The 25,116-nt window shown below is 44.8% G+C and overlaps 1 protein-coding gene across 2 annotated transcripts in view; it reads left to right on the forward strand.

Annotated features, from left to right (window-relative positions):
• Nucleotides 1-17,654: 17,654 nt before the first annotated feature.
• THRA (thyroid hormone receptor alpha) overlaps nucleotides 17,655-25,116 on the forward strand; it is a 146,533-nt gene continuing 139,071 nt past the window's right edge. For both annotated transcript variants that reach the window (XM_044300235.1, XM_044300238.1), the window contains exon 1: nucleotides 17,655-17,922. The gene's annotated coding sequence lies outside the window, so the exon portion shown is untranslated. The remainder of the gene's footprint in view (nucleotides 17,923-25,116) is intronic.

The raw sequence follows: 25,116 nt of genomic DNA on the forward strand, positions 1-25,116 counted from the left end.
ATCACATTATACACTGCTCGTTTCCATGGTTACGACCACCCTGCAATCCATCAGTGGTGTTCGTGCTTGCACACTATAGGAAAAAATTCTGGCTTCTCTGGTGATCTGGACGTGGAGTTGCGCATAGGCTGGTACTTTTTCCCATAGTTGATGCTGATGGATTGCAAGGTGGTCATAACTATGGAAACGAGCAGTGTATAATGAATGAAGCCAGCAAAGGAAGCAATATGGACAATAACAATACATTAGTAAGTGCCTTGTATTCACTTTCTCTACATGATAAATGCTATTTGCTGAAATGACAAAACCCATTTAACAGCTAATGTGTTTTCAACAGATGAAACCACTTGTCACCACCTCGAAAATTGTGGCTGGTTAACACTGTGGTAGAAAACCATGCAGTTTTCCAATGTCTCTACATGCCCTGTGTTAACCCAGCCTAAAACCACTGACAGGTGACGTGAAGGCCAATGACAATCCTCTGACAATGACACCTGCCAAGGGGTGGGATATATAAGGCAGTAAGTGAGTCAGTTCTGGAACTGATGTGCTGGAAGTGGGAGATATGGGGAAGTGAGGGCCACAGGGGGCTGACTGAGAACTTAAAGTGGCCCTGGAAAAAATTTGAAAAGTGGCCCCGTTTTGTAGTTGGGTCCAAATTGATTGAAGGCAGGGCCATATTGGGGCACATTATACCACCCGAACGGAGCCAAATACCACAGTCCATCACAAAATACTGCCAGCAGCACAAAATACGTCCCCAAAAACTTCCACTGGCCGGCCCCCTGGGCATCGGCCCACCGGGAAATTTCCCTGTAAGGTCTATGGCCAATCTGCCCCGAAAGGACACATGTTGTGGCTGTGCTGCATTATGGGTGCGGCAAAAGAACGCATTTATGCTGGGTTTTAGTCCCACAAGCAGACTTAGAAAATACAAGATAAGCTCAGAATTCTGTGTATCATAGGCTGGTCGACACAGGACTCCAGAATTCACACGCCTGGTGTGGGCACAGAACAGCACAAGAGAAAAGAGGAAGTAGATCCACTCATTTATGGATATAGAATATAAAAGATAAATAGATTTGGAAATAGTCTTATCCCCTTTCCAGTCGCCCGGCATAAATCTACATTGGGATTCAGGTTTTTAAACACATCTGGGAGCTCAAATACCCTGGCATACAACGGCTCCACCTAGCGGGAATCAGGGTAGCCGGATGGTGTAGTGTGGCAATCTCGGTCCTCCTGAATGGTCCGAGGCTGCAGCAGATGGGGTCCTATGGAGACCCTGACTGTTGTAATTCTGATAGACGCCAATACTAATGCATTGAAGACAATAAGGCTACGAGTATATTAAAATAAATATTGTTTGAGCATTGTTTGTTATTTTAATTTACTGGTCTATCTCCTGATTGCTGAGTCTATAGATGGTTCATGCGCTGCAGGCATAGAACCACTGCTAATATCTGCCATTTGAAATGGGCAAAAACTCTATTTAAAGGGTGGCTTGCTAGGGATCACTGTGATCTATAAATCACGGTGCTTTTTGTAACAAGGTAATACCCTTGCCTTTCGCGTGGAGCTGGTGAGAATCCTCGCCCCTTTTAATTGTTCCACCCGAACATGCAGAACCATTCATTTCAATGGGTCCGCAAAATAATGGAAGTTACTCTGTGTGCATTCCTTTTCCGTATGTCCGTATTTCCTTTCCACAAAAAAAATAGAACATGTCCTATTATTGTCCGCATTACAGATAGTACTGTTCTATTAGGGGCCAGCTGTTTAGTTCCGCAAAATACGGAATGCACACAGACGTCATCCGTATTTTTTGCTGATCCGTTTTTTGCGGACCGCAAAATACATACGGTCGTGTGCATGAAGCCTAATAGAGGATCCAAATAAGGAGGGCAAGGGTAAATCTACCTAGGAGGGAAGGTATGGGTCAATGCACCCTCACCACTGATTATTTAGTGATCTCAATGGGCAGTGCCCTCAATTAATACTACTAGAAACTAGAAAAGGTACAATTTCTGGGGAAATTGTGTGATGTGTTCTTGCCTCCACCAGTAGCTTACAACTGGAGTGGGCGGAGTAACTGGGTGGAGTGTAGACTCTGCCCACTTTTATAAATTTTGACCTTTGTCTCACACTGACCCACCCTGCCGAGTTTGGGTGCTGTGAGAATGACAGCTGTTTAAAGGTTTCTTATTGAAGTCAATAGGGAAAATCTGATTGGTTGTTTGTGGCTCCGCCCACTTTTTAGCGTCCCCAAAATGAGATATACAATGGCACAGTCCTCCAGTGACCAACTGTGCCAAGTTTCAGAACCCTGCCATTAACAGTCTAAGAGCAGCGGCAGTTTGAATTTTTCCCATTTAAAAAATGGCTGAAATTTGATTGGCCGTTGTAGACTCCGCCCACTTTTTTATTTATTTTTTACCCCATTCACCCAATGACCTACGGTGCCAAGTTTGGGTATTCTGGCTTAAATACTGTGAGAATGATAGCAATTTAAAGGTTTATCATTGAAGTCAATAGGGAAAATCTGATTTGTTGTTGTTGGCTCCGCCCACTTTTTCAATTTTTGAAGCCAAAGTAATCTATGACCTGATTTCTGAGATTTGAAGCCCCTGACATCAAAAATGGCAGAATTTTTCAATTTTCTGCATTTTTTAATTTTCCCATTGAAATCAATCAAGGAAATCTGATTGGTTGTTTTTGGCCCCGCCCACTTTTCTGAATTTTAATCCTAATCCTAAATTGTCCAACTGTACCAAGTTTGGGGATCCTGCCATTAACAGTCTAAGAGCAGCGGCAGTTTTACATTTTCCCATTAAAACATATAGCTGAAATTTTATTGGCCGTTGTAGACTCCGCCCACTTTAAAACATTTGAATTCTAGTCACCTATTAACCGAATATATTAAGTTTAACAACCCTGCCATTAACAATGTTGAAATGGCAGCAATTTAAAATGTTCTAATTGAAGACAATAGTGAAAATCTGATTGGTTGTTTGTAGCTCCGCCTACTTTTTAATGTCCCCAAAATGTGACAGAAATTTTCAGGTTGACCCCATGACTAAGTGACCCAAGTTTGGTGACTTTAGTTTAAAATCTGTGCGACTGGGAGCGATTTGAAAATTGTCCCTGTCAAAGTCAATGGGAAAAACGTGGATTTTGGGGGCCCTGTCACAGGGGCCCGGAGGGTGGGATCGGGTAACAAAGCACAAGCAAGGTACTCGGGTGGGTGCCGACCAAGTCTGCAAAGTTTGGAATTTGTACTCCTAAAAATGTGGGAGGAGTAGCAATTTGAAGGTCTCATTATAGTCAATGGGGAGATTTTGATTGGTTCTGTGTGGCCCCGCCCACTTTTTGGGGTACCCGACATGTGCCCAAAATTTTCGGGTTGACTCCATGACTAAGTGACCCAAGTTTGGTGACTTTAGCGTCAAAGCCTGGCGAGTGGGAGCGATTTGAAAATGTACCCTGTCAAAGTCTATGGGAAAAAAGGGGGCTTCCGGGGCCCGCCACGGGGGCCCCGGGGGTGGGATCGCTCCACAAAGTAATAGCAATCCGATCGGGAACAATCTGCACGTTTTGGTAAATTTTTGTCTATGTAGTGTAAAAACTGTGGGAGGAGTTAGGGTGGCAAATTTGGCTATAAGAATAATAACTAGAAAAGGTACAATTTCTGGGGAAATTGTGTGATGTGTTCTTGCCTCCACCAGTAGCTTACAACTGGAGTGGGCAGAGTAACTGGGTGGAGTGTACACTCCGCCCACTTTTATAAATTTTGACCTTTGTCTCATACTGACCCACCCTGCCGAGTTTGGGTGCTGTGAGAATGACAGCTGTTTAAAGGTTTCTTATTGAAGTCAATAGGGAAAATCTGATTGGTTGTTTGTGGCTCCGCCCACTTTTTAGCGTCCCCAAAATGAGATATACATTGGCACAGTCCTCCAGTGACCAACTGTGCCAAGTTTCAGAACCCTGCCATTAACAGTCTAAGAGTAGCGGCAGTTTGAATTTTTCCCATTTAAACAAATGGATGAAATTTGATTGGCCGTTGTAGACCCCACCCACTTTTTAAATTTTTTTGACCCCAGTCACCCAATGACCTACGGTGCCAAGTTTGGGTATTCTGGCTTAAATATTGTGAGAATGACAGCAATTTAAAGGTTTCTCATTGAAGTCAATAGGGAAAATCTGATTTGTTGTTGTTGGCTCCGCCCACTTTTTCAATTTTTGAAGCCAAAGTAATCTATGACCTGATTTCAGAGATTTGAAGCCCCTGACATCAAAAATGGCCGCATTTTTCAATTTTCTGCATTTTTTTATTTTCCCATTGAAATCAATCAAAGAAATCTGATTGGTTGATTTTGGCCCCGCCCACTTTTCTGAATTTTAATCCTAATCCTAAATTGTCCAACTGTACCAAGTTTGGGGATCCTGCCATTAACAGTCTAAGAGCAGCGGCAGTTTTAAATTTTCCCATTAAAACATATAGCTGAAATTTGATTGGCCGTTGTAGACTCCGCCCACTTTAAACCATTTGAATTCTAGTCACCTATTAACCGAATATATTAAGTTTAACAACCCTGCCATTAACAATGTTGAAATGGCAGCAATTTAAAATTTTCTCATTGAAGACAATAGGGAAAATCTGATTGGTGGTTTGTAGCTCCGCCCACTTTTTAATGTCCCCAAAATGTGACAGACATTTTCAGGTTGACCCCATGACTAAGTGACCCAAGTTTGGTGAATTTCACTCCGAAGCTGTATGAGTGACAAACGTTTGCATTTTTCCAATAAAACTCTATGGGAGAAAAAAAGAGGTTTTCGGGGGCCCGCCCCAGGGGCCCGGAGGGTGGGATCGGTTAACAAAGCACAAGCAAGATCCTCGGGTATGTGCCGACCAAGAGTGCAAAGTTCGGTATTGATACTCCTAAATCTGTGGGAGGAGTAGCAATTTGAACGTCTCATTGTAGTCAATGGGGAGAATTTGATTGGTTCTGTGTGGCCCCGCCCACATTTTCGGGTCTCCGAAATGTTCTAACAAATTGCGCGTTGACCCCATGACTAAGTGACCCAAGTTTGGTGACTTTAGTTTAAAATCTGTGCGACTGGGAGCGATTTGAAAATTGTCCCTGTCAAAGTCAATGGGAAAAACGTGGATTTTGGGGGCCCTGTCCCAGGGGCCCGGAGGGTGGGATCGGGTAACAAAGCACAAGCAAGGTACTCGGGTGGGTGCCGACCAAGTCTGCAAAGTTTGGAATTTGTACTCCTAAAAATGTCGGAGGAGTAGCAATTTGAAGCTCTCATTAAAGTCAATGGGGAGATTTTGATTGGTTCTGTGTGGCCCCGCCCACTTTTTGGGGTCCCCGAAATGAGCGCAAAATTTTCGGGTTGACTCCATGACCCAAGTTTGGTGACTTTAGTGTCAAAGATTGGCGAGTGGGAGCGATTTGAAAATGTACCCTGTCAAAGTCTATGGGAAAAAAGGGGGCTTCCGGGGCCCGCCACGGGGGCCCCGGGGGTGGGATCGCTCCACAAAGTAATAGCAATCCGATCGGGAACAATCTGCACGTTTTGGTAAATTTTTGTCTATGTAGTGTAAAAGCTGTGGGAGGAGTTAGGGTGGCAAATTTGGCTATAATAAGAATAAGAATAAGAATATATATGTGAGATAACAATATGTGGTCTTGCTATGCAAGAACACATAATAAGCAGATACAGAGTGAGAGAGTCAGTCAAATGTTAACCTTTTTGGTTGAGTTTGTTTGGGGAATTTAGTTTAAAAGAAAAACAAATAAAAGTTATATTTTAATAGGAAGGTCACAAACAGGACTTTTTCATAGCTTTTTAGATATTTTGGTCATTATATTGTATTTACCCTGGACCACAATAAGGTCTTTGTGTTTTGTTTTGTTTTCTGCTGTAAAGACAAAACCCATTAACCTGCGTATATCTGTAAAGAATAAATCAAGGCAACTGGACTTACTGTTTCTCGTACAAGTTTAAGGGTTTTCCCCCCAAAATGTGTTGCAATATGTCTGTGAAGGTTCTTATTTATCCAGGTCATGGTATATCTGTAAAGAATAAATCAAGGCAACTGGACTTACTGTACAGTAAGTCCAGTTGCCTTGGTTTATTCTTTACAGATATACCATGACCTGGATAAATGAGAACCTTCACAGACAACCTGCGGCAATTATATATATATTTTTTTTTGTTTCCTACCACATCATATGCAACCATAAATGGTACCATTAGAAAGTACAACGTATTGCAAAAAAGCAAGCACTCATATGGGTATGTGAATGGAAAAATAAAAAGCTGGGAAGGCAGAGACTATAAAAAATAAAAACAAAAAAGGAAAATATCTTATCCTTAAAGGGTTAAAGGGGTTATCCACAATTTTTTTTTATATTCCTCCTTTATGTGATTAATCACTTTAAGGGCTCATGAACATGGCCGTAAGTGTTGTGTGGTCCGCAAATCGCGGATACCGGCCGAGTGCATCCTGCCATTTTTATTTTTATTAGTCCTGCAGAAATTTTCTATCCGTGTCTGCAAAATAGACAAAAATGGGACATGTTCTATTTTTTTGCGGGCCCGCAGAACGGTTCTACAGATGTGGACAGCACAGGGATGTGCTGTCAGCATATGTTGCAGCCCCATTGAGATGAATGGACAAAAAATGCGGATCGCATGCGGACCAAAATTACGGCCATGTGCATGAGCCCTGATATGTAATTATGTTGTGAGCACTTCCTGGATCACGTGCCATATGTACATGGGCTGTGCCTGCGCAGTCAGACAGCCTATTTTGGAATCTATTTGTCTTTTATATTCTATTTTATTCACACAGCTGACTTAAAGAGGACCTTTCACTTGTATAAACTATGTGAACTGAGTATGCTGCCATATAGAGCGGCGCCTGGGGATCTCACTGCACTTACTATTATCCCCGGGCGCCGGTCCGGTCTCCCGTTATGTCCTCCGGTATCTTCCCTCTGTAAGTTATAGTAGGCGGTGTCTGCCCTTGTCCTGTGGGCGTCTCCTTCTCCTAGGCTGCAGCGCTGGCCAATCGCAGCGCACAGCTCACAGCCTGGGAGGTTTTTTTCTCCCAGGCTGTGAGCTGTGCGCTGCGATTGGCCAGCGCTGCAGCCTAGGAGAAGGAGACGCCCACAGGACAAAGGAAGACCCGCCTACTATAACTTAAGGAGCAAAGGTACCGGAGCCTATAACGGGAGAACAGAGCGGCGCCCGGGGATAATAGTAAGTGCAGTGAGATCCCCGGGCGCCGCTCTATATGGCAGCATACTCAGTTCACATAGTTTATACAAGTGAAAGGTCCTCTTTAAAGTACATTAAAGGTAACTGTCTGCATGGACACATAACTGTAGTTTACCTAAAATGCTGTATTTCTTTTGTATATCCGAGGCTCTGTTCCCTGTTACCTTAACATGCAAGGTAGGCCTTTGGTGAATTGAGGGCATCACCAGCAGGAGCGCACCGACAGGGGGAGTCCAATGGGTCTGGACCCCACCTAGAATCATTCATATATTTTTTTTTTTACTCATTCAGGGCCGTACCACCGATCGCCTCAGGCAGAGTGGCTCTGGATCTAATTGCGGTGGCGGTGGGCAGTAGGAGATGAGCGCTTCCATTGTGGAAGCGCTCATCTCCATATTCATCTGTATCGCCGTCCTCGGGACTGCGATACAGATGGCTGTGCTGCGGCAGAGCAGGGGAGGGAGAGAGAGGCGTCTCCCTTCCTTGCTCTTCTGATAGGCTGCAGGCAGTAGTGATAATGACGTTATTGCGCCGCCTGAGCGGGGCAGCATACAGCGCGGGACACAGACCGGAAGAGGCCTGCATCACTGCCAGACTCATGAAGGTAAGTATTAGTGTTTGTTTTTTTAATAGATGACACATTATAGGGGGCACCTGGTGACACTAGGGCATTTCTTACTGGCCCATTTTGAGGGGGCACTATGGGGACATCTGGGGGCATTTATTTATGGCCCATTTTGGGGGGGCACTATGGGGGAATCTGGGGGTATTTCTTATTGCCCCATTTTGGGGGGGCATCTGGGTGCATTTATTACTGGCCCATTTTGGGGGGGCACTATGGGGCATCTGGTGGCACTATAGGGGCATTATTTGGGGCACAATGGAGCAGTAGAGCACTATGTGGGCATCTGGGGGCTCTAAAGGGGCATTATTTTTACTGACACATTATAGGGGGCACTATGGCATCTGGCACTAAGGGGGCATTTTTTACTGGCACATGGGAGGCACTAAAGGGGAGAGCAGCACTATGGGGCATCTGATGGCACTATAGGGGCCTTTTTTACTGGCACATTATGGGGGGCACTATGGGGGAGAGGAGCACTATGGGGGCATCTGGTGGCACTAAGAAGGGGCATTTTTAACTGGCACATTATGGGGGCACTATGGGGGACAGAGAACTATGGGGGCATTTGGTGGCACTAAGAAGGGGCATTTTTTACTGGCATATTATGGGCGCATCTGGTAGCACTAAGAAGGGGGATTTCGGGGGGCACTATGGGGGCACTATGGGGAAGGGTGAGAGGAGCACTATGGAGGCATTTGCTGGGGCACTATATAGGGGTATGGGCGCAGTTATTTTTTTTGAGAGCACTGTTTGCCAATAATTGTTGAAGGCGGCACTATCTGTGTGGTACTAGTATTTTTCAGTAGACAGTTTCTGCAGTATAGTATGGAGGAGCACAGCGGGCACAGCATTGCGGGTGGCAGGAAAGGGTGTTCAGAAGATGTGAAGATATCTGTTTGTCAATCTCTGCAGAGACGGGAGATGGCTGAAAAATCATCATGGTGGTCTGGTCTGAATGGAGAAGATGAGGAAAGAGAACATGTACATCAAAGGTCACATGACTGGATGTAAGAGGTATGTGGCGCTATGTAGGAGAGAAGTTGCTCCGGCTCCTCCCGCTGCCATTTGCAGAAGGACGATTCAGAGCTGGGTGAGGACGGCCACGGGGGCAGCAGGCCATGGGAGGGTGGCAGGATCTGGCGAGGGAGGAGAGCAGAGGAGCTTGCTGGCTGTAGCCTGCTGTTGTCTATTGTATAATGTGAAGGGCAGGGCCTATCCTCTCCATATGATGTGTAGAGCCAGGCCTCCACCCGGACCTACACACCTTCAATATTGCACAGCTCCTCCACCACTCCTATTTTGGCGCCTTCAGGACTAGGAGGGAGGAAGTGAAACTGCAGCAGCTACGTAGGGTCAGTGTGAGTGTGTACAGGAGCTTTATGTCGGAGCCCTGAGTATTGAGTACAGTGCGTCTATATAGGATGAGGGTGAGACTCTTACCTTCATCCTCAACAATATAATTTCAGCTGTACATTGTTTGTTGGGAGTGGCCTATTATATGTAGGATGGCCTTAGAAAAATGGGTGGCTATGTGCCAAAGTTTTTTTCTTTTTGGACACCCCTAGACAAAATTCCTGGGTGCTCCATTGATCACTATTGCTCTTGTTACACCTAAGCGTCACTCATTTCTCATCTCACTTGGATTGGCAGGACCAGGCAGTGAAAAGCAGTGATGGATTGGCTGGACACAGAATGGAGTGGAGCTTGGGTGCAACAAATGCAATGGTGCTGCCCTCATTACATGAATTTGGCCTAATTTGCATATTAACCACTTCAGCCCCGCTAGCTAAAACCCCCTTCATGACCAGAGCACTTTTTACACTTCTGCACTACACTACTTTCACCGTTTATCGCTCGGTCATGCAACTTACCACCCAAATGAATTTTACCTCCTTTTCTTCTCACTAATAGAGCTTTCATTTGGTGGTATTTTATTGCTGCTGACATTTTTACTTTTTTTGTTATTAATCGAAATGTAACGATTTTTTGCAAAAAAATGACATTTTTCACTTTCAGCTGTAAAATTTTGCAAAAAAAACAACATCCATATATAAATTTTTTGCTAAATTTATAGTTCTACATGTCTTTGATAAAAAAAAAATGTTTGGGCAAAAAAAAATGGTTTGGGTAAAAGTTATAGCGTTTACAAACTATGGTACAAAAATGTGAATTTCCGCTTTTTGAAGCAGCTCTGACTTTCTGAGCACCTGTCATGTTTCCTGAGGTTCTACAATGCCCAAACAGTAGAAAAACCCCACAAATGACCCCATTTCGGAAAGTAGACACCCTAAGGTATTCGCTGATGGGCATAGTGAGTTCATAGAACTTTTTATTTTTTGTCACAAGTTAGCGGAAAATGATGATGATTTATTATTATTTTTTTTTCTTACAAAGTCTCATATTCCACTAACTTGCGACAAAAAATAAAAAATTCTAGGAACTCGCCATGCCCCTCACGGAATACCTTGGGGTGTCTTCTTTCCAAAATGGGGTCACTTGTGGGGTAGTTATACTGCCCTGGCAATTTAGGGGCCCAAATGTGTGAGAAGAACTTTGCAATCAAAATGTGTAAAAAATGACCGGTGAAATCCGAAAGGTGCACTTTGGAATATGTGCCCCTTTGCCCACCTAGGCTGGAAAAAGTGTGACACATCTGGTATCGCCGTACTCAGGAGAAGTTGGGGAATGTGTTTTGGGGTGTCATTTTACATATACCCATGCTGGGTGAGAGAAATATCTTGGCAAAAGACAACTTTTCCAATTTTTTTTATACAAAGTTGGCATTTGACCAAGATATTTTTCTCACCCAGCATGGGTATATGTAAAATGACACCCCAAAACACATTCCCCAACTTCTCCTGAGTACGGTGATACCAGATGTGTGACACTTTTTTGCAGCCAAGGTGGGCAAAGGGGCACATATTCCAAAGTGCACCTTTCGGATTTCGCAGGCCATTTTTTACACATTTTGATTGCAAAGTTCTTCTCACACATTTGGGCCCCTAAATTGCCAGGGCAGTATAACTACGCCACAAGTGACCCCATTTTGGAAAGAAGACACCCCAAGGTATTCCGTGAGGGGCATGGCGAGTTCCTAGAATTTTTTTTTTTTTGTCGCAAGTTAGTGGAATATGAGACTTTGTAAGGAAAAAAGAAAAAAAAAGAAAAATCATCATTTTCCGCTAACTTGTGACAAAAAATAAAAAATTCTAGGAACTCGCCGTGCCCCTCACGGAATACCTTGGGGTGTCTTCTTTCCAAAATGGGGTCACTTGTGGCGTAGTTATACTGCCCTGGCAATTTAGGGGCCCAAATGTGTGAGAAGAACTTTGCAATCAAAATCTGTAAAAAATGGCCTGCGAAATCCGAAAGGTGCTCTTTGGAATATGTGCTCCTTTGCCCACCTTGGCTGCAAAAAAGTGTCACACATCTGGTATCGCCGTACTCAGGAGAAGTTGGGGAATGTGTTTTGGGGTGTCATTTTACATATACCCATGCTGGGTGAGAGAAATATCTTGGCAAAAGACAACTTTTCCAATTTTTTTATACAAAGTTGGCATTTGACCAAGATATTTTTCTCACCCAGCATGGGTATATGTAAAATGACACCCCAAAACACATTGCCCAACTTCTCCTGAGTACGGCGCTACCAGACGTGTGACACTTTTTTGCAGCCTAGATGCGCAAAGGTGCCCAAATTCCTTTTAGGGGGGCATTTTTAGACATTTGGATCCCAGACTTCTTCTCACACTTTCGGGCCCCTAAAAAGCCAGGGCAGTATAAATACCCCACATGTGACCCCACTTTGGAAAGAAGACACCCCAAGGTATTCAATGAGGGGCCTGGCGAGTTCATAGAATTTTTTTTTTTTTTTGCATAAGTTAGCGGAAATTGATTTTTTTTGTTTTTTTTCTCACAAAGTCTCACTTTCCGCTAACTTAGGACAAAAATTTCAATCTTTCATGGACTCAATATGCCCCTCACGGAATACCTTGGGGTGTCTTCTTTCCGAAATGGGGTCACATGTGGGGTATTTATACTGCCCTGGCTTTTTAGGGGCCCTAAAGCGTGAGAAGAAGTCTGGAATATAAATGTCTAAAAATGTTTACGCATTTGGATTCCGTGAGGGGTATGGTGAGTTCATGTGAGATTTTATTTTTTGACACAAGTTAGTGGAATATGAGACTTAGTAAGAAAAAACAAAAACAAAAACACAAAAAATTTCCGCTAACTTGGGCCAAAAAAAATGTCTGAATGGAGCCTTACAGGGGGGGGGGGTGATCAATGACAGGGGGGTGATCAATGACAGGGGGGTGATCACCCATATAGACTCCCTGATCACCCCCCTGTCATTGATCACCCCCCCTGTAAGGCTCCATTCAGACGTTCGTATGATTTTTACGGATCCATGGATACATGGATCGGATCCGCAAAACACATGCGGACGTCTGAATGGAGCCTTACAGGGGGGTGATGAATGACAGGGGGTGATCAGGGTGATCACCCCCCTGTCATTGATCACCCCCCTGTAAGGCTCCATTCAGACGTCCGTATGATTTTTATGGATCCATGGATACATGGATCGGATCCGCAAAACACATGCGGACGTCTGAATGGAGCCTTACAGGGGGGTGATCAATGACAGGGGGTGATCAGGGAGTGTATATGGGTGATCACCCGCCTGTCATTGATCACCCCCTGTAAGGCTCCATTCAGACGTCCGCATGATTTTTACGGATCCATGGATACCAAAACACATGCGGACATCTGAATGGAGCCCTACAGGGGGGTGATCAATGACAGGGGGGTGATCAATGACAGGGGGTGATCAGGGAGTGTATATGGGTGATCACCCGCCTGTCATTGATCACCCCCCTGTAAGGCTCCATTCAGACGTCCGCATGTGTTTTGCGGATCCGATCCATGGATCCGTAAAAATCATACGGATGTCTGAATGGAGCCTTACAGGGGGGTGATCAATGACAGGGGGGTGATCAATGACAGGGGGTGATCAGGGAATCTATATGGGTGATCACCCGCCTGTCATTGATCACCCCCCTGTAAGGCTCCATTCAGACGTCCGCATGTGTTTTGCGGATCCGATCCATGTATCCGTGGATCCGTAAAAATCATACGGACGTCTGAACGGAGCCTGACAGGGGGGTGATCAATGACAGGGGGGTGATCAATGACAGGGGGGTGATCAATGACAGGGGGGTGATCAATGACAGGGGGGTGATCAATGACAGGGGGGTGATCAATGACAGGGGGGTGATCAATGACAGGGGGGTGATCAATGACAGGGGGGTGATCAATGACAGGGGGGTGATCAGGGAGTTTATATGGGGTGATCATGGGTGATCAGGGGTTCATAAGGGGTTAATAAGTGACGGGGGGGGGGTGTAGTGTAGTGTGGTGTTTGGTGCGACTTTACTGAGCTGCCTGTGTCCTCTGGTGGTCGATCCAAACAAAAGGGACCACCAGAGGACCAGGTAGCAGGTATATTAGACGCTGTTATCAAAACAGCGTCTAATATACCTGTTAGGGGTTAAAAAAATCACATCTCCAGCCTGCCAGCGAACGATCACCGCTGGCAGGCTGGAGATCCACTTGCTTACCTTCCGTTCCTGTGAGCGCGCGCGCCTGTGTGCGCGCGTTCACAGGAAATCTCGCGTCTCGCGAGATGACGCGCCGATGCGTCCAGGAGGAATAAATCAACCACCTCCCGGACGCATCGGTGCGTTAGGCGGTCGGGAGGTGGTTAAGATAAATTATCATAACTTTGGAACAGAGCCTCGGTTGAACAAGCAATAAACAGCATTTTAATCAGATGCAACACAGCTATTGGTCTATGCAAATCACAGTTCTTATCAATGCGGATATCAGAAGCCCAAGTTCATCACTAGTGTCATTATTCAAAAAGTCGCAGAGCACCTTTACTAGTATAAAACGTAACCTTTAATGGTATTTATTAAAAAATACTCCAATTCATGCCTAAAATTTCTATCCACTTAGGCTGGGTATACGTGGACTATTGCTGGGTAAAGGAAAATTATCAGACCCTCTGACCCTAGATGTAGAGAAAGCTCGTCTAGTCCATGGCTTTATTCTAACTGCACATGTGCTGCTTTTCCTAATAAGAGCAGCGCATTCCCAGTCTGCCCCTACCCCTCTACAACCAGCTTATTCCTGTCAGAGTTCGGAGCGGGAAGAAAAGAAAGAGGAGCGTGCCAGTGGCAGGGACAGACTGGGCATGCGCTGCTCATATTAGGAAAATAAGCGCATGTGCAGTTAGAATAAAGCCATGGACGAACTTGCTGCACGCAGAGCGGGGCTGAGGGGGCGGGGCTCATTATTAAAACATTATCAATCGGATTTTTTTTTTAATAAAGTACATTAGGAAACTCTTTTTAACCCTACTTCCCACTATATAGTGAAAAGTACTTATATAGTGGCCAACCCGTTTAAAGGTTACGTTTTATACTGGTGAAGGTGCTCTGTGACTTATTGGTCTATGCAGACAGGCTGATGGGGAGGTCCCTGGCGACAGACTATTTTGAATGTAATGTAATTCAATTTTGCTGTGTTGATTTGCTTTTTCCCCCTTTGCCTGAAGAAAAAAACAACATAAACAAAATGTTGCAAAAATCACATGGTTTTTTTCATGCTTTCTTTTGCTGCACCCTAAGGCCTCTTTTACACAGGCATCGCGTGTAAGGGCCGGATATGCTGCAGGTGCGTTGCGGGAAAATGCGCAATTTTTCCGCACGAGTGCAAAACGTTTGAATGCGTTTTGCACGCACGTGAGAAAATCGGCATGTTTGGTACCCAGACCCAAAACCAGACTTCTTCACAGAAGTTCGGGTTTGGGTTAGGTGTTGAGTAGATTTTATTATTTTCCCTTATAACATGGTTATAAGGGAAAATAATAGCATTCTTAATACAGAATGCTAAGTAAATTAGGGGTGGAGGGGTTGAAAAAAATATATAATTAAACTCCCCTCAAACACTTGTTCGCGCAGCCTGGCTCATCTTCTTTCTTCTTCTTTGAGGACCTGGGAGGAAAAGGACCTTTGGTGATGTCACTGCGCTCATCACATGGTCCGTCACATGGTGACCATGTGATGAGCGCAGTGACGTCACCAAAGGTCCTTTTCCTCCCAGGTCATGAAAGAAGACAAGCCGGGCAGCGCGAACAAGTGGATGAGGTGAGTTTAATATTATTATTTTTTAGCCCCCTCCAGCCCTATTGTACTATACATTCTGTATTCAGAATGCTATTATTTTCCCTTATAACCATGTTATAAGGGAAAATAATAAAGATCAGGTCCCCATCCCAATCGTCACCTAGAAACCATGCGTGAAAATTGCACCACATCCGCACTTGCTTGCGATTTTCACGCAGCCCCATTCACTTCTATGAGGCCTGCGTTGCGTGAAAAACGCACAATATAGAGCTTGCTGCGATTTTCACGCAACGCACAAGTGATCTGTGAAAATCACCGCTCATGTGCACAGCCCCATAGAAATGAATGGGTCCAGATTCAGTGCGGGTGCAATGCATTTACCTCACGCATTGTACCCGCGCGGAAAACTAGCCCGTGTGAAAGAGGCCTAAGGATTTGGAGACGTTGACTAGGGACACATTGTGATGGCCAAACAGCAGATCTTTCATTATGTTCCTGGTGTGTGATTTGCATAGACCAAGTACCTGCCAAAAGTCCTAAAGATGGACAAATGGTTTGACAGTGACAGAGTTATGGATGCCCAAGGCTCGTTGGTGCACATTGGGTGCGAAGGCTAGCCCATCTGGTCTGATCCCACAAAATAGCTACAGTACCACAAATTGCTGAAAATGTTTCCTCTATCTACAGATTTGGATGTCACTATAGCTGCCCTAAGTGTTGTCACCCAGATCTCGGATTCCAGGATGTCTTATCTCCCTATATAGCAGCAGTGGTGAGCAGAGTATTGCTGCATAAGGGTTGGTTCACATCACATTTTTCCTGTCCGTTTAACACATACAATAAAAAGTATATGTTAAACGGATGCCTCAGACTGATACCATACAGTGGCATCCGTTCCCTATAGAGTTCCATTGTAATAAAATGTATAAGTTTTTTTACCGGACTGTGCAGGATACAAGAATGTGGTGTGCTGCGTTTTTGTATCCTTTTTTTCCTAACGTGTACGTCAAACGGAGGCATAAAATGCCACTTGAACCCCCCCCCTAACCAGGCAGATTTGCCATTCATTAAGGAGTGTGAGGAAGCAGGATAACAACCTATAAAGACAGGGATGGATTGGCCATAGACCTTAAAGGGAATTTTCACAGTGGGCCGATACCCAGGGGGCCACCCAAGCCTCCTCTCTGCCGCTGGCCGGGTACATGAGCAACTGATTCTCACAGCGCTAATTACCGCTGAGAGCTCATCATGTACCCGGCCAGCGGCAGAGAGGAGGCTTGGGGGGCCCCTTGGGTATATCGGCCCACTGTGAAAATTCCCTTTAAGGTCCATATCTTAATCAGAGACAACTGGAGGAGGACTGAAAATGGCAGCTAATGGTGGCCACCACAGAGGGACAGCGTTTGGGGCAGTATATTGTGCTGCACTGTTATTTGGTTCTGCTGGAACGGTATTTTGCACTATGGCATTGACTACTTGTGTTACCCCGTCTTTTGTTAATTTAGACGCGCCTACAAAATGGAGCCACTTAAAAAAAAAAAATCCAAGGCAACTTTAACTTCCCAGTCCGCCCCTGTCTAAAGATGTCTGTATCCTAACCCTAAGTTCACACCTGAGCGTTTTACAGCGCGTTCAAACGCGCTGTAAAACGCTCAACACATGAAAACCAATGCTTCCCTATAGGAATGGTTCTCACCTGGGCGTTTTACAGCGCGTACGATCGCGCTGTAAAACGCCCGACGCATAATCAAGTACTTGAGCTTCTTTGGGGCGTTTTGACATGCGTTTGTGGCCATAGGACACTGCAGTCAATCACATAAACGCGCGTCAAACGCGCGTTTACTATTACTAAAAAACGCGCATAAAAACACGCGACAAAAACGTGCGTAAAACGCGCGTTTGAGAAACGCTCAGGTGTGAAAGCAGGGTAATTCCCAAACCCAATCAGCCGCACCTTGGTTTCGCAATACATGGGTCACCGCAAATCCGGAGATGCGGTGAGAAACGGAAGCACGGAACGGAACCCCACGGAAGCACTACGGAGTGCTTCTGTGGTGTTCCGTTCCGTTGCGCAAAAAAAATAGAACTTGTTCTATCTTTTTGAAAAAACGGACGGATCGCGGACCCCATTCAAGTGAATGGGTCGGCGATCCACATGCGGCAGCGCCCCGCGGTCGGCGCCCGTGCATTGCGGACCGCAATTTACGGTCCTCAGCCACCCTTCGTGGACAACAGGCCTATATCTCATCCTTGTGGACATAATCTGAGTGAATACTGAGTCATAGCCCGGTATTTTTCTGTATTTATTATTAATAGGTCTACATTGCGCTCTTGCTGCATCCACCGGGTAGGTAAAACCAAGGGAGTGTGCGCCACACGTCTAGAGCACGCAGCTAGCAGTCTTCAGAGAGTGGAGGTGCTATACACGCTGTGTCCTCCAGGGGGTGCTGCCTAGCAGCCATACTGGATTTAAAGGCTATGTATGATCCACAGATAGAGAGGGAGGAGCTGAGTATAACTCGATTTTTTCCCCTTTCCTCTCTGCCTGTATTCCTGACACACGGAGGGAAGAGAAGAAAGAGAGACACAGACAGGAATAACCCCCCCACCACCACCCCTTCCAAAAAGAAACTTAAGCTTATGATACTGGGATTCTCAGACTGCAACTTGCTTTCTGCGCAAGACCTTGGGTTTGTCTAGGGGCAGAATTAGGGGAGCAAGATCCCTGAACCCCTCTTCCTGACATTACTATTTTTCGGGTTCCCTGGAGGCTTGCACTCTCACAGAAGAGGGGGGTCTGGCTCGTGCAGAGAGGTGAGTGACTTGCACATGGGGTCTTTGTATGTTCCTTGCCTAGCAGTTTACTGTAATAAGGTCATGTCTCTCTGGCTCTACCTGTTTAACCCTTCTGCTGCTGGAAAGGAAGGCCTGTGCCTAGTGCAAGAAGGGGCGTGAGTCATGGTGGCCAGCTCAGTGCCTGTGTGCTGCTTCCCCCCAGTTATTATGACCCTAATCACAAACAGCCACCCCTATAAGAATATTTCCAGACTGAGGCAGCTAGCTACAACATTTTATGGGGGCTTCCTCCCCCTCCCACCAAACAGACTTCATTCCCCTCTTAAATGCGTGTTTAGATCTTGTTTTATATGGGGGGTGTCACTTTGCTTCGAGCATTTGACGCTTGTCGCGTAGCGCCATAATCTCCATACATGCACACACAAGGCCTGCCTCTGTATGTGTGCAGTTTCAGCAAGGTTGTTCAAGGCTGCGTCAGGCTGAGGCAGAGAAGTGGTTAACTCCCTGTGAATGCTGACAGTGCATAGGCCATGTCCACCTTGTGCCCCTTGACTGGCAATAGGGCACTCGCTGCGGACTAGGGCACTATTTGTGAGTGGCAATAGAAGGGACGGCTGTAGAACTACGTTTTTTTTTTTTTTTAAATCCTCTTGATCTTTATTAACAGCTGCACAGTCCCCACTGCCTCTGTCCCTATAGTTTTAGTATCGGTGATAACTTCAGCAACAGTCATTGGTATTTGTGCGCCACGTTTAAAGGGCACGGTGCGACTAATCAGATCCCATAATCTGATGAAATGAATGTGAAAAAAAAGTCTCTTTTTTTTTTTACCCCCTCGCGTTTGTCATTTAAAGCGATCACGTGCCTCAATCTCTGTATTTGATGAAAAGGAGGGTCCCTCCTCCAGGATACCCCATTTCCCTGTGTCAGAACGGCATTGCCATATGTTGTTATAACTACTATTATGCAAGCTTCAGGCCTCCATGCCAGAGCTTGGTTTTTTCAGCAGTGGCGTGTGTCAGACTTGCTTTCTCCCAGTGACACCCCCTCAATGCCGTCCTTGTGTCATCCATTTTAACCATGCCGTGCTTTTGAGTATTGTGTTTCATGTGAGTTGGTGTACTAGTGGTTTTTGCACATTTTATTTCTACGTTTGCCTTTCTTTTTTTTTTTTTTTTTTTTTTAGTTCCGTGGCCATGTTTATGCTGCAGAGTTGAGCAGGCAGCAAGAGCCGTCATATTGTCACGTGTTCCTAGGCGCCTATAGATATCCATATATATACGTGCGTCTTTGGCTTTCTTTGTTTGTCGTCTCTCGGGTAGGTCAGTTTTTATTGCGTGGCTGGTCTTCTTCTCCCTGCGTCTTAGTTTGTCCTGTAGGGGATCTTTGAAGTGGTGTTGGCACAACGTCATGCAGGCAGCTGTCGTGATTTGCGTGTTGTGTTCAGAGAAGGGGGTGTGTATTTTTCTGGCACAGGGTGAAAGTGCCTCGAGGTTCCAGATAGTCCCAAAAGAGAGGCTGAATCGGAAACAAAATCTTGTGGTGTGTGATATTAGCGGTGCTGGAACGTTTGGTGTCTATACACATGTGACACTCACGGCATTACAGGACTGAATGTGCCGTCGTAAGGTGTGAAACTTTTACTCTCTAAAAATGATTTCTTCCGTGTACTGCTGACACCTCAATGGACCCATAATTGATCCAGCGTACTATGGGGGCTTATAGGAGGCAAGTCTGTCTTGGACTTAGAGGCCTATCTGGGCCTGCAGCAGGGTTCGCAGGCCGTACTGTGTCTATGTGAATTATTATGACAAAGCTCAGAGATAGTTGTGTGGTCGCCCCATAGGTTCTTAACCCCAACACACAACGCGCACTAAGGTCAATTTCATAGTAAACCAATTTTGCCTATTTTGTATATTTTTAGAGGGTGGCAAGAAAACCCGCCCAAACACAGGGAGAACATAAAAACTCCATGCAGATGTTTTCCCTGATCGGATTCGAACTTAGAAACCCAGCACTAACCACTGAGCCACTATAGACTGAGCCCATTATAGACTGAGCAAGTCTTTTTGTGGTAACAGTTTTGATGTAAGACCTTGTTAGCGCCAGGGGGATTCAGTGTAGTTTAAAAAGGAACCAAAAGGGGCAGCAACAAAAAAAAAATATAATCATTTTTTTTCTTATTATCAGTGGTTTTCTTCCCTTAAAAAAAGCTAGGAATGGATGAAAAAGTGAACACACAAACTGTGCCATGTCTAGAAAAACAACATTTAGTCCATCTTCATGTCTGTCTTAAAGAGGACCTTTCATCGGTCCAAAAATTGTGAACTAAGTATCATGACATATATAGCGGCGCCCAGGGATCTCACTGCACTTACTATTATCCCTGGGCGCTGCTTCGTTCTCCCGTTATGTCCTCCGCTATGTTTGGGGACTTGGTTATAGTAGGCGGAGTCTGCCCTTGTTCTGCTGGGCGTCTCCTTCTCCTAGGCTGTAGCGCTGGCCAATCGCAGCACAGAGCTCACAGCCTGGGAGTTTTTTTCGCCCCGGGCTGTAAGCTCAGCGCTGCGATTGGCCAGCACTACAGCCTAGGAGGAGGAGACGCCCAGCAGAACAAGGGCAGACTCCTCCTACTATAACCAAGTCCCCGAACATACCGGAGGACATAACGAGAGAACGGAGCGGCGCCCAGGGATAATAGTAAGTGCAGTGAGATCCCTGGGCGCCGCTGTATATGTCATGATACTTAGTTCACAATGTTTGGACCAATGAAAGGTCCTCTTTAACCTACTTCAGTTTGTTACATTTATTTTTACAAAAAAATGACAATTGTTAACAATTGTTTTAGTTGCCTCCATTCTGTCAGGTTTCAATATTTATGTTGGGGGGGGGGGCAGGGAAGTTTAGGCCAGATGACTTTTTTTAAAGAAAATCTGTTATTTTTTATCACGCTTTCCATTTCAATGCGTTAATGTGAGACTAATGTGATATAACCTTTGATTTCCTATACAAGTCAACTGAGTAAAGAGGCTTTAAAGCCATTTTCATACTTCTTATGGTATGGCATTTCTCTGTATCTAAGGCTACTTTCACCCTGGCGTTTTGGCTTTCCGTTTGTGAGATCCGTTCAGGGCTCTCACAAGCGGTCCAAAACTGATCAGTTTTGCCCTAATGCATTCTGAATGGATAAGGATCCGCTCAAAATGCATCAGTTTGCCTCCGATCCGCCTCCATTCCGCTTTGGAGGCTGCTTGCAGCGTTCTTGGTGGCCGTCTGACAAAACTGAGCCAAATGGATCCGTCCTGACACACAATGTAAGTCAATGGGGACGGATCCGTTTTCACAGACACAATATGGCACAATAGAAAACGGATCTGTCCGCTATTGACTTTCAACGGTGTTCAAGACGGATCCATTTTGGCTATGTTAAAGATAATACAAATGGATCAATTCTAAACGGATGCAGATGTTTATATTATCTGAACGGATCCGTCTGTGCAGAGCCATGACGGATCCGCACCAAACGCAAGTGTGAAAGTAGCCTAAGAGACACCATTCTGGTAAGAAATATAAAAACAAATGTGTTTTTATGCAACTTTTAAAGTCATTGGGTAAAAAATGGTTAGTGCTGGCTGTAGTTTCAACAATGTGCAGTTTTCCCAAAGCAGAGCGGTGTTTTAAAAAAAAAAATCCTATTTATGTGCATTCACCATGATACACACTTAGGGGGAACATGTATTAAGATGTTTTCCACGCCGTTCTCAAGTCTCTCTGTGCTGCCGGTGGAAGTGTCAAAGTTGTGTAGAGGAGCGTGCCTCTACATAAATTTGGCGTTTCATCCAGCAGCCCATGCAACAGGCTTAACTCTACAGCAGCCCTCTTGCTGATATAGATTTAAGCCATTTTCTACGCCAAAAAACGGCTGTGGAGAATGATAAATGAGCCAGTCCTGTCAGCCCGCCCGCTTCCCTGCTCCACCATGCCCCCTATTCTCACCACTTTTGAAAAGTTGCAAATTTTGCTGCACAAATGGCGTACGACAAAATGTAAGACCGATTTACGACAAAATGTAAATGTATGTCTGCGAGCATAGCCATTTTGAGCAGGACCAGCCAACCATCTAATGTGCCAGGGAGTCTCCCAACTCCCTCAACTTCATATGTTGGGGGAGAGAAGGATTGGGCTGTTAGATTTTAACATGCCTTTATGTTACTTAGGCTACTTTCACACTAGCGTTTTTTGCGGATCCGTCATGGATCAGAAAAAATGCTTCGGTTACAATAATACAACCGCATGAATCCATCATGAACGGATCCGGTTGTATTATGTCCTCTATAGCCATGACGGATCTGTCTTGAACACCATTGAAAGTCAATGGGGGATGGATCCGTTTTCTATTGTGCCAGATTGTGTCAGAGAAAACGGATCCGTCCCCATTGACTTACATTGTTTTCCAGGACGGATCCGTTTGGCTCTGCTTCATCAGGCGGACAGTAAAACGCTGCAGGCAGCATTTTGGTGTCCGCCTCCAGAGCGGAATGGAGACTGATCGGAGGCAAACTGATGCATTCTGAGCGGATCCTTTTCCATTCAGAATGCATTAGGGCAAAACTGATCCGTTTTGGACCGCTTGTGAGAGCCCTGAACGGATCTCACAAACGGAAAGCCAGAACGCCAGTGTGAAAGTAGCCTAAACTGAGTGGGCATGTTTATTGGCAGGTCAGGAGCAATCGGCCAAACAAGCGCTAGACCAACAGCTGTTTCAAAAAGATTTGCCCATATTACTACAGTGGACACCTCAAAACACTATTTGCAATATCTAAATAAATCTCTCTGGAAAAGATTTTCCACCATGTTGATCAACTGATCGGTAACCATAAAAACTTCAGCCCACTGTAAAGAATCAGAATATAAGGCTCGCATGGCTCCTTGTCAGTTATTTCCATAGTTTCATAGTATTGAATCTTTTCAGACCCTCCAAAAATAGTTTCCCTGTATGGCCCGCTGTAGTAAGAGACTAAGCCATGTGACTGGGTTAATGCAGCCATTCTGTTGGAAGAATGCCTTTTCTTCAGAGGTCCATTATCTCGCAGGGAAGTCGTAATCATTCATTTGTGTTATAAATTAGATTTTACCTTGGCCTGAAAAGAAAGTGGCTTGATGTGGAAAGGCAGTGCGTGTGCCTGTCTAGATATCGTGCCTATCTACCTTAAAGGTGTTTTCCAGGACCCCTGCCAAATAACTGTTTGAGAGGGCATCGGCGCTCCTGTGAGCGTTTCAACTTACCAAGCACATTGTATAGCGGCTGTGAGTGATAGCGCCGCTCAGCCCCATTCACTTCTATGGGGCTGAGAGCGATACACAGCCCCATGCAATGTACAGCGCTGTGCTTGGTAAGCACGGAGAAGACAGCGGCACTCAAAGGAGTGCCAGTGCCTTCTCAAACAGCTGACCAGAGGGGATCCCGGGTGTCGGACCCCCACCGATCAGATACTGATGACTTAATCTCGAATAACCCCTTTAACTTAAAGCTACCTTGCTTGTACATTTGCAGGAAATGCTTTACAGTTATGCCCTACCACTATGTTTTGATACCATATGATTTTAAAGAAAATACAGCACTAATTGATTTTAAAGTGTACCTCTAGCTACGGTATATGTTTTTCATAATTCTTTAATTTCTATATATGAGTGTGTTATTTTTTTTTTTTTTTTTAGCAAGAACAATATCTGGCCATTTATGTCTCTTTCATGCCAGTGTGTTAAAGAGCCCTTAAATCGGCCTCATTAAGTGGGCTTTCCCATCATAGAAGGGGCTGTCCTCCCTGTCCAGCACATGTGTTTCAGTGCAGGGTAGAAAGGTAGGCTGAATTGGATGGCATAGCAGGACCCATCACTGGAGCCTGGTGAGGAGGGTAAACCACCACACGTCTCCCTTCCTTGAAGTGGGTGTTATACTAGACCACCAGGTAGCCAAATATTAACCTTCTCTGCTATCCTATGCCACCAAGGAAAGCGAGCTTTAGTCTAGACTACCAGGATATCAAATATTAATGACTCAACTACCATAGACTACTAAAGATGATAGCATTAACCTCTCCACATACTTAGAATACTGGGTATTCAAATAAAATATATTTTAAAAGTGCCATGGAGTTAAAGGGGTTGTCTGAGTTATGAAAAAAAAAATATATATATAGCGCTGTAAATCTGATGGTCAGCAATATAACTAAGCTAAGCAAGTTTTCGACAAAAAATATCTATTTTCTCATTTCCCTGGTTCTCTTCTGGCCCTTTGTTTACCTGCAGTAGCAACAATCGCTTCCCATCCCTCTGCTCTGCAAAGGGAGACTAAGCAGCATGTTGTATGTGTAGGACTACAGGTCCCAGCTGTATAATGACACTGCTGATACACACAGGATCTTCCCCCTACCTGTTCTTGTGCAATGTTCTGTAGAACTTCTCTGTCAGCTCCTGTGCCCAGCATGTGTCTCCTCACTGCCTGCAGCTACTCAGTAAAGCCTTCAGCCCTGAGCCATCATAGTGACGTCTGGTGTACAGACTCATATCTGATCTCTCAGGCTTGTGCACCAAACATAAAAAAAGCAGGGAGAGAAATCTGCGAAAGCAGCAGCTGGAGATAAAGTAAGTGAATTGTAAAATCCTTACACTTGCCTAGTTAGATACATACAAAGAAAAAAAAAAAAACTCAGACAACCCCTTTAAGAAATCGTTCACTTCTGTTTGGGATGGATATACATACAAGATGCTTATTTAGTATTTTTAAAATGCTATTTTAAAAAAATATAAGACCGATGTTAAAAGAGCAAGTTAAATGGGTATTTGCCCTTTTTCTGCCATCACTTTATTAGTTTGTTTATGTGCACAGAACTTTACGACCCAGCCTACATTGCTTCGCTTTGTACTCAGAGTATAGGTCATTTTAAAAGGAATGTGTCATCAGAAAATGGCCTAACATTTTTTTAAGAATTTTTAATGCTATTTTTAATTTTCCATGTCAATATCTATATTTAAACCAAAAATCCTGCACTGGCCACTAAGCCTAATAATAGGTGCCAATTATTGGTCTGTCCAGATCACTGTACTGCAGTTAGTGATCTGTTGTTCTAGGTAACATTTTTGGTGACACATTTATTTTAAAGCATAAATCTTCTATAGGTCTCATGGTGTGATTTTACACTAATGTATGCT

This window comes from Bufo gargarizans, chromosome 6 (genome assembly GCF_014858855.1).
Source record: "Bufo gargarizans isolate SCDJY-AF-19 chromosome 6, ASM1485885v1, whole genome shotgun sequence".
Taxonomy (NCBI): Eukaryota; Metazoa; Chordata; class Amphibia; order Anura; family Bufonidae; genus Bufo; species Bufo gargarizans.